Below are 11,087 nucleotides of genomic sequence, written 5' to 3' on the forward strand. Positions count from 1 at the left end.
AACGAGACTCGCCAAAAAAAAAAAAAAAAAAAAAAAAAAAAAAAAAAAAAAAAAAATTCTTGGATTGTATAAAAATCACATCAAAAAAAAGAAAAATAGAAAAAAATTAAAAAAAATTTTTCACATCAGGGAGACTATATATATATATATATATATACACCTTGAATTAGAATTAGGGAGACTATATATATATATATACACACCTTGAATTAGAATTAGGGAGACTATATATATATATATATATTCTCTGTGATTAAGATGTGTATAATGTATGTCTCAAGTCTTCCCTGTGACTCATTCGTCGCAGCATTTTTTCTCCCTGAACACTAAAGTGACCTCCTCATCCATCTTTGCTACATTTTAACTCCCTTCTCCTTCCCCTCTTAACCTCTAGATGATTTACTGCTTTTAGTGCCTGACATCTATTACCTTCTCCTGTGAGATAACATTCTATTTTTTGGACTCCAATTGTAGACCTTCTATTTCCATTCACCAGGCCTCCTTCCTTGTCCTGAGAAGGACTTCCCTGTCAGTATCCCTGCAACCCCCTCCTCTCAGCTGTGATCCAACTGCTGAAACAAAGCCAAATTCCTGCTGAGGCCCAGCAGGCAGAGGCTGGAAGCTTTCTGAGACGTTTCAGGCGCTGCCACCTTCCGGGAAGAAAGAGAAGCATTGTGTTCAGCGGTGAGTCTAAGAAGGAAGGGATTCCTGGTGTAGAGGCTCAAGGCCAGGCCTGAATCTCTGCTAGGAGTGAGAGGGTGGGAGAGAAACTCAGGCCCTCCTTGCTTAACAAGCAGTCCTGAAAGGAGGGAAGCCTTTGTTCACCTGTCTTAGGGGGATAACCTTGGGGCCAGAAAAACCTTGGGAGACTTATTCATAGGCTGGGTTCCTACTTAGCCTGGGGCCTTGGAGACTAAGACCAGAGAGTGAGGACACTGGAGAGCTGGGAGTGTGGAGGCTGCCTACCAGGCTCCCAGCAGTCAGACAGCAACTTTCAGGTCACTAGATCACCACGTACAGCAAGAATTCCTGCCACTCCGGGATTGGCTATTGCTGATGGAAGCAACTTGACTTCCACAGGGGAAAAGATCCTGAAATTATGTAAGGGAACACCAAATAGGACCCAACAAGTAAAAAAGTGAAGGAAACTACTTCAAATGTGGCAAAGTTGATCCTCAGATTCAGAACTATTCTTTCCCAGCCCTACAGACAAGTTCAACATCTTAGGTATGGGAAAACAAACCAGATAAACAAAATCACAAAACATCGAATGGCCTAGCCTTCTTTTCTCTTCCGGTCTTCTGCCATGGGCCCCGTGGTGCCCACATTCTGGTCTGGTCAGACTCCATGTCACTTCTTTGCCATTCAGAAATTGTCCTTCAGGCATTTGATCACCGGCAATGCCCTCGTCATCCTTTCTTGTTGGGAGTGGTTGAACCCTGGACTCTGCTTGACCTCTTTCCTCCTGGCTGCACCCACGCATCTTCCCCTGTGCCACAACCCACTGTGGTAGCTCAGTCCTGCTGTGAGACAGAAGTGTGTCAACCACCCCACGCTCCTTCTGGGAAGGAGATTTACCCCACACTATTGCTCTCTGAGCTCCCTTCCTGTTCTTCAAATCACCATGTATTGTATAGCCCCCCCACCTACCTATATATACACCTATGGGTAGGTATCTCTTCATAGCTATATGGGGATCCTCTTTGAAGAAGCAACTATAATTTATTAGATGCTCATTGCACATTGCTAAACCCACTCTCTGCCCCTTTCCTAACTGCCTGCCTCTTTCTTTCTTTCTTTCTTTCCCTTCCTTCCTCCCTTCCTTCCCTCCTTCCCTCCTTCCTTCCCTCCCTCCTTCCCTCCTTCCCTTTTTCCCTCCTTCCCTCCTTCCTTCCTTCCTTCCTTCTTTCCTTTTTCTTTCTTTCCCCCAGGTTGGAGGGCAGTTGGTGCAATCATAGCTCACTGCATCCCCACAACCTCTCAGGCTCAAGCAATCCTTCCACCTCAGCCTCCCAAGTGTCTGGGACTACAGGCTGGAGCCACCATGCCCAGCTATTTTTAATTTTTTTTTTAGAGATGAGGTCTCCCTATGCTGCCCAGGCTGATCTCAAAAGCAATCGTCCTGCCTCAGCCTCCCAATCTGCTGAGATTACCAGTATGAGCCACTGTGCCCGGCTGATTCTTTTCAAATGCCAATAAAGTGCCTATGAAAATGTTGAAAATGAAAAGAACCTTTTAGAAAAATAAAAAATATCAGAGTTAAGCATTTTCCTGATTCAGAGAAGAATTTATACAACATTTCTTACCAGTGGGCTAAAATAAAATAATAATTGGTATTTCTTATTTAACTTTTTTAAAAGATAGAATAAATTTTATTAACACAGGCATTGAACAAACAACCCCAATCCATCTCCATACTCAGCTTTTTCCCTCTTGCTTGGTTTTTCTGATACCCATCCCCCTCCTCCCCACCAGCCTCTATGGTTATAAACTTGGTTGCCTATGGTTGCCTCTCTCTTTACTGATCTCTCTATTTTGCACTTGAATTGTTGAAACCCTCCTGAGAGGGAAGGAGGTCTATGACTGAAGATCTTTTTCCTTTGTTTTTAATCTGCAACCTGGTAGAAATATATCTGTGTGAGCATCACAAATGAATCTTTTCCCCTATTTTTTTTCTGAATTGGGCTACTTTTTTATGTTGGCTTTTTTATTTTTGATTCGAAAGTAGATATTTTTTCGTGGCTACATGGAGATCCTCTTTGAAAAAGAAACTGTATTTTATTAGATATTAAAGTTAAAAAAATACTTTAGAAATCAAACTGCTCTCCAGCTTTAAAGCTGAGAAACCCTCAGAGGAAAAGGAAGCCTACCCTCCTAGTTCAACTGCAGCCCGAACTGAATCTTAATACAATGCTCTTTTACTTTTATTAAAGGAAGAAAAAAGAGAAAAAAAATGACTCAGCATTGGGCCCTGCTCTGACTATGATACTGTATTCACAGGGTTAACAAGAACTACATGTCAGGTTCTGAACAGAAATACAGTTATAATTAAGCATTCATGAGTCTGCCCTTTGGCCCACTTCCTTGTAACTAAAAGCCACATAGCACCCGATACGGACAATTTGCGTGCCCACTGTTTCCATAGATAGGATTTCCAAAGTTAGAATCATAAGGCTTTGTTTAAGAATTGCTCAAGATGTTCTTCAGATCCTGGATGCCAGCAGAAGGCTGATGCTACCAGTTTGAAGAGCCCCAGAGAAGAACGAAATCAGGATGATAATGAAGTTTTTTCCTCTCCCGCCCCAAGACTTCATTCTGCACTCTGCCACCAATCATGATCCCACATTTCTGCCCACTCCTAGCTCCTTAAAACCTCCAGCCCCATACTCCTTGGAGAGGAGGATTTGAGGTTTCCTCCCTTCTCATATGATTATTAGACTCCGTCTGCCGCAATCTCTGGTATCTCACTCAGTATATTAACTTGCTGTGCATTGAGCAAATGAACCCACGATGGCTGAAATCTTTACTTGCTATATAATACAAAATCTCAAAACTTGGTGACTCAAAACAAGGATTATTTTTAGATATGGTTTCATGGGATAGGAATTTAGGCAGGGCTCAGCGGGCCTGTAGCATCCTCTTCAGCTAGTAGCTAGTGTATAAAGTGTCAACAATTTTCCTCACTGCCTGGTGCCTTGGCAATGATTCCCCTATATGTGGTCTTATGGCCTCTCCACCTTGTCTTTTCACCAAGGGAGTTTGTCAGCAGAATAGCTGAGAGCTTTAAGAATCCAAGGGGGAAAAAATACGAGTCACTTTCACCATATGCAATTGGTCAAAGACAGCCCCAGGTCAAGGAGAGGAAAAAGAGGCCCCTCTTCTCAATGGAAAGACTAGCAACGATTTTGGAACCATCTTTGGTCCATCCCAGGCTCACAGTAGAGTTGTTAAGAACTTAAAGGGAACACAAGGAAGGGGAACATCACACACTGGGTCCTGTTGTGGGGTGGGGGTAGGGGGTAGGGACAGCATTAGGAGATATACCTAATGTTAAATGATGAGTTAATGGGTGCAGCACATCAACATGGCACATGTATACATATGTAACAAACCTGCACCTAGTGTACATGTACCCTAAAACTTAAAGTATTAAACAACAACAACAACAAAAAGAACTTAAAGGGAAATTTTTCTTTCACATACACTTGTTCCTTGAAACATAGACACGATATAAAACGTGTGTTTGGGCCAGGCATGGTGGCTCACGCCTGTAATCCCAGCACTTTGGGAGGCCGAGGTGGGTGGATCACCTGAGGTCAGGAGTTCGAGACCAGCCTGGCCAACATGGTGAAACCCCATCTCTACTAAAAATAGAAAAATTAGCTGGGCATATTGGGGTGTGCCTGTAGCACCAGCAACCAGGAGGCTGAGGCAGGAGAATTGCGTGAACCTGGGAGGTGGAGGCTGCAGTGAGCCGAGATTGCACTACTGCACTCCAGCCTGGCGACAGAGCAAGACTCCGTCTCAAGAAAAAAAAAACAAAGATGTGTTTTGTATTTTAAATGAGATAAAAGAGAACATGTGTATCCTATTAAGTAAAGGCAAATGTAGGGAACTTAAAATGTTTCCCCTTGAGGAAAGAAAATACCTTTTATCTGAGGAATGTGAGCCCTTTTAAATTAGCAGACTCAGAGAGGCATTAAAGTGAGACCTCAGTCATGTCCTATTTCCCTCCCTTGAGCTATGTATTCATCTCTTGAAACTGCTTACTATTGCCACAGATAGCTATAAATTATTCTAACAATGCCACACCAGAAACTATAACCCACACCCTATAGCTTTAACGATGTATAACCAATTACTAATCCATGTTATTTCTGTAAACCAGTGAGAGTTCTTGACAAACAACTTTGTATCAGCCCACTCCCTGTCCTTCCCTTTTTTTTTTTCTTTTTTTTTTTTGCCTTTCAAAGCCTGCTTATAACAAAGGCTGAACAGAGCTCATGGGTCTGAGTCTTCCAGGCAGCCTTCCTCGCTTTGGCTCAGGTAAACTCTTTAAATCATTATTTGTGCCTCAGCCCCTTCCTTTTAAGTAGACACCCTGAAGTTTTGGTAATTTCAGTTTATAAAAAAAACTGATAATAGACTAATAGGAAAACAAGGCACACAAGTTTATTAATAATGTGCATATGTGTGCATGGGAGTCATAGTCATACAAAATATGAAAACTCCAAGATAGGGCCAGATGATTGTAGCTTTTTTTTTTTTTTTTTTTTTTCCGAGACAGAGTCTCACTCTGTGGACCAAACTGGAGTGCAGTGGCGCGATCTCGGCTCACTGTAACCTCTGCCTCCCAGGTTCAAGCAATTCTCCTGCCTCAGCCTCCCGAGTAGCTGGGTTTACAGGCGCCCACCACCATGCCTGGCTAATTTTTTTGGTATTTTTAATAGAGATGGGGTTTCGCCATGTTGGCCAGGCTGGTCTCGAACCCCTGACCTCAGGAGATCTGCCAGCTTCAGCCTTCTGAAGTGTTGGGATTACAGGCGTGAGCCACTGCGTCCAGCAGTTGAGGCTTTTACACCAGGCTGCACCTACAGAAAGAATTGGGGCTTGAGGGTGCCAGACAGGTTAGGGAAGGACAGAGAAAGAAAGGCATGGGACAAGGAAGTGTTGGTCTGCAGATGTCTCCCAGGCAGCAGCTCTCAGCAAAAACCAGACAGTAGCTGTGGTAACAGTTTCTCTGTCAGACTTTCAAGGGTGTCAGACACAGCCCTCTCTCTGGTGAGTGAATCTTTCCTAGACCCAAACAAGGGGGCTTCAAAGAAAGCCTGTTTGCGTCTCTTTACTTCACTTTATTTCCTCGCATACAAATTCCTTCCATAAAAGGCAACTTTGCTGAGCTATTCTGTCTGCAGGACCTATAAATAGCCATTTTAAAATATGTCAGATATATTTTGGGGTAAAAGTTGTTTTTGGTATTTTTTTTTTTTTTTTTTTTTGAGACGGAGTCTCGCTCTGTCGCCCAGGCTGGAGTGCAGTGGCGCGATCTCGGCTCACTGCAAGCTCCACCTCCCGGGTTCACACCATTCTCCTGCCTCAGCCTCTCCGAGTAGCTGGGACTACAGGCGCCCGCCACCACGCCCGGCTAATTTTTGTTTGTATTTTTAGTAGAGACGGGGTTTCACTGTGGTCTGGATCTGCTGACCTCGTGATCCGCCCGCCTCGGCCTCCCAAAGTGCTGGGGTTACAAGCGTGAGCCACCGCGCCTGGCCTTTGTTTTTGGTATTCTTTACAGGTGAAAGGACAAATAAAAGTTTAAATTAAGAGAGTTAGGCCAGGTGCGGTGTCTCGCGCCTGTAATCCTAGCACTTTGGGATGCCTAGGTGGGTGGATCACCTGAGGTCAGGACTTTGAGACCAGCCTGGCCAACATGGTGAAACCCCGTCTCTACTAAAAATACAAAAATTAGCCGGGTGTGGTGGCGGGAACCTGTATTCCCAGCTACTGGGGAGGAGAATCACTTGAACCCGGGAGGCAGAGGTTGCAGTGAGCTGAGATCACACCACTGCACTCCAGCGTGGTGACAGAGCAAGACTCCGTATCCAAAAAAAAAAAGAAGTCAAACCTTTTGCCAGTTTTATGACTCAGGAATATCTTTCTCAAAGACCTGGGGCCATCTCTTTCTAACGTAAATGTGAAAGGAGATGGCATCCCTATCTCTATCTCCCAGTTTCTGGGGAAGGCTAAGAGCCTAACTTCAGTGGACATCTGCTCCAAGTTGCAAAACAACTCATGTCATAAAGACATAGAAAATTTTTTTCTTCTCTGGATGAAGCTGATTAGCTGACACAGATGGTCACTCCAATTATCAGGTGAATTTAGGATGGACTTTGTGTGACAAATGGTGCCAAATTCTCTTACTTGAGAACTAGGTATTGTTTATCTTGAAAACATGTATATAACGGTTGCTTCTGCATGGCTATGCAAAAAGGTAAGGTTTGTTTCTGTCTTTTCAATCTCTGAGCAGATTGCCTATGGTGTGCACCACATTCTAGTTTAATGCTTATTCAAAAATAAGGCCGGGTGCGGTGGCTCATGCCTGTAATCCCAGCACTTTGGGAGGCCAAGGCGGGCGGATAACTTGAGGTCAGGAGTTCAAGACCAGTCTGTCCAACATGGTGATACTCCGTCTCTACCAAAAAAACAAAAATTAGCTGGGTGCAGTGGCAGACGCCTGTAATCCCAGCTACTCAGGAGGCTGAGGCAGGAGAATCACATGAGCCCGAGAGGCTGAGGTTGCGGTGAGCTGAGATTGCACCATTGTACTCCAGCCTAGGCGAGACAGAGTGAGACTCTGTTTCAAAAAAAAATAAAATTAAATTAAAAAAATAAAATAAATAAGATTGTTTTCTTTCTCTGTGACCTTTATGGAGAGGTGTTTAGAGTTGGCAGATTTTGTTTTTAGTTAAATTTTCCCCAAGGGAAGCCAAAAATTTTTTTAAAAGGCATGTGAGATAAAATGCTGTAATCCAGAAATTTATGCTTAGTAATAATCAGAGATGTTCACAAATGTTTTGTAAATGCCTATTAATTTCAGCACTATTTATAATGATGGAAAGTTGGAAATAGTCTATGTGTTCCACAGGGAGAAAGGTTCAATTAACGATGGTGCATCCATCCGTTCAATGTATATTTCCCTGCTACTGAGGAGTTAGTATATAATGTTATGCTATAATGTTATGAAAATAGGACAAAAACAGTTCAAAAGTGCATAATTACCATTATCATGATTTAAACTCCCTCTCTCCTCTCTCTCTCTCTCTCCTGTCTCTCTCACACATACACAAACAATGCACTTGCACATGTATACGTGAAAGGAATGGCTGAAAAGAAAAAGATGAAAATGTAAAAGTGTGATTACTGTTTTGTTAATAATTTTTTCACTCTCGTTTTTTAGTTACTGAATATTTTAATAGTGAGGAAAATCAATAAATGTATACAGTATATTTTATTTTTAATTTGTCATTATTAAGAGATGAGCCTTCCCATGTTGCTCAGGCTGGACTTCTGGGCTCAAGTGATCCTCCTGTTTCAGCCTCTCGAGTAGCTGGGATTACAGAGGCATGCCGCCATGCCTGGCTAAATGAGTATATTTTAAGGATATGAATATATAAAAAACAAGCTGCGCATGGTGGCTCATGCCTGTAATCCCAGCATTTTGGGAGACTGAGGTAAGTTGAGACGTAGAGATAGAAGGATCCTTTAAGGCCACAAATTCAAGACCAGCCTGGGCCACATAGTGAGATTCTATCTCTACAAACAACAACAGCAACAAAAAACAGTAGATATCTAACTTGGCAGAAAATCAAAACAGGACTGTGGAGGAAAAGGATGAGGAAAGACCATTAAACTCTGAGGAAAGTAATCAAACCGTGAGAAAAGCTGATGAGAAACTGATGAGAAATTATAAAGGGAGATAAAAAATGACAGGTGAGCAAGAGAAAAAAGGAAGAATCAAAAAATATTTTTGTATATTTTCCTTTTTTTTGAGAGAGTCTTGAGGGGTCTTGTTCTGTTGCCCAGGCTGGAGCGCAGCGACTTGATCATAGCTTGCCACTATATCCTCCAACTCCTGAGTTCAAGACTCAGCCTCCCAAGCAGCTGGGACTACAGGCATACACCGCCACACTCAGCTAATTTTTATTTTTATTTTTATTTTTGTAGAGAAGAGGCCTCACTATGTTGCCCAGGCTGGTCTTGCCACCTCAGCCTCCCAAAGTGTTGGGATTACAGGCATGAGCCCCTGCACACAGCCAACAATATCTTCTAGATCTGTGGAAATATTTATGATTGAAAGACAGCTGGTTTACCATGCTTCAAGAAAAATTACTCATCTTAAGTGAAGACTGAGAGCTAGTTTGATAAAGGCTTCATATTTTAAATTTAACTAAAGGGTTTTGGAAATATCCAAGTGGGAAAAAACAACTTGACAGTTCATATAAACAAATATCAGTTGCACTTTGATTTCTATCCTTAAACCATAACACAATATATTCAGTTTCTTGTTTTATTTCACTCTTTGATTTTTACATTTCAACTAGTAAGCCATCTTATTTCACAAAGAGAGTTTACTTTTTTTAACGTGGTAAAAGGTGAACATAAGGTTTTAATTTCCTAAGTAGTAAATTTTTCAGCTCCATTTGTTAAATAATCCATTCCCTGTAGTTTACTGATGCATTATTTATCAAGTAATAAATGCATACATATCTCACTGTCTGTTTCTGAGCTATTTATTCTGCTTCATTGATCTCTGGATTTTTTTAAAAGTAGATTGTCACTAATTGATCTAAAGGCTACTGGTTTCATCAAGTTTTGGGATATCTGTCTTGAATATACTTTACATTCTTATTCTACTGACTTTGTAGTGGAAATAATTTCACAGAGTGCTTGCCCAACTCGCTGTAGAATGTGAGCTGAGGAGAAAATATTGCATTAATAGTGAGGAGGCTCAGATCAAATCTTTTCTTTCTTCTTTTGTAGCAAATGTGGCAGGCATACTCCAGTAGTATCTCTGTCCCATCTATTCTTATAAATTTCAAAATAAGCTGTGACATAAAGGCAGTCTTTTAGCATTTAGAACACAGCTGGCATTATTCCGTTGGAGAATGCTTTTATAAATCAAGATTTAATCAGAAAGCTCTCCTCCCAAATCTATCAAGCCTAGTGTTGATTGAAGAAGACTAGAACCTCACTTAGGAAGCCAGTATTTCAATTTTCCTTAACTAACTGCATATCCTTGAGCAATGTATGTAACTAATTCCTGAGTCAGTTTCCTCATTGCTAAATCACAGACTTTTGAGGGAGACTAGGTAGCACATTAAAACCCAATGTATTTCCCAAAATTATGAATTTTGGGGGAGAATGGTATAAATGTAAAAAATAAGGATCTCCTATTCAACATAGTATTGGTAGTTCTGGCCAGGGCAATCAGGCAAGAGAAAGAAATAAAGGGTATTCAAATTGGAAAAGAGGAAGTCAAATTGTCTCTGTTTGCAGATGACATGATTGTATATTTAGAAAACCCCATCGTCTCAGCCCCAAATCTCCTTCAGCTGATAAGCAACTTCAGCAAAATCTCAGGATACAAAATCAGTGTGCAAAAATCACAAGCATTCCTATACACCAATAACAGATAAACAGAGAGCCAAATCATGAGTGAACTCCCCTTCACAATTGCTACAAAGAGAATAAAATACCTAGGAATACAACTGACAAGGGATGTGAAAGACCTCTTCAAGGAGAACTACAAACCACTGCTCAAGGAAATAAGGGAGGACACAAATAAATGGAAAAACATTCCATGCCCATGGGATAGGAAGAATCAATATCATGAAAATGGCCATACTGCCCAAAGTAATTGATAGATTCAATGCTATGCCCATCAAGCTACCATTGACTTTCTTCACAGAACTGGAAAAAACTACTTTAAATTTCTTATGGCACCAATAAAGAGCCCGTATAGCCAAGACAATCCTAAACAAAAAGAACAAAGCTGGAGGCATCACACTACCTGACTTCGAACTATACTACAAGGCTACAGTAACAAAAACAGCATGGTACTGATACCAAAACAGATATATAGACCAATGGAATAGAACAGAGGCCTCAGAAATAACACCACACATCTACAACCATCTCATCTTTGACAAACCTGACAAAAACAAGCAATGGGGAAAGGATTCCCTATTTAATAAAAGGTGTTGGGGAAACTGGCTAGCCATATGCAGAAAACTGAAACTGAACCCCTTCCTTACAACTTAGAAAAAATTAACTCAAAGTGGATCAAAGACTTAAACATAAAATCTAAAACCATAAAAACCCTAGAAGAAAACTTAGGCAATACCATTGAGGACATAGGCATGGGCAAAGACTTAATGACTAAAACACCAAAAGCAATGGCAACAAAAGCCAAAATTGACAAATGGGATCTAACTAAACTAAAGAGCTTCTGCACAGCAAAAGAAACTATCATCAGAGTGAACACGCAACCTACAGAATGGGAGAAAATTTTTGCCATCTATCCATCT

At 41.4% G+C, this 11,087-nt stretch overlaps 1 long non-coding RNA gene across 1 annotated transcript; it reads left to right on the forward strand.

Moving 5' to 3' along the window:
- The first annotated feature begins 496 nt into the window (after nt 1-496).
- On the forward strand, nt 497-1,266 carry LOC116481978 (uncharacterized). Its single transcript, XR_004251685.1, has 2 exons — nt 497-684; nt 1,081-1,266. It is a non-coding gene; the product is annotated as an uncharacterized LOC116481978 (long non-coding RNA).
- Nucleotides 1,267-11,087: the final 9,821 nt, after the last annotated feature.

This window comes from Hylobates moloch, unplaced genomic scaffold (genome assembly GCF_009828535.3).
Source record: "Hylobates moloch isolate HMO894 unplaced genomic scaffold, HMol_V3 SCAFFOLD_14, whole genome shotgun sequence".
Taxonomy (NCBI): Eukaryota; Metazoa; Chordata; class Mammalia; order Primates; family Hylobatidae; genus Hylobates; species Hylobates moloch.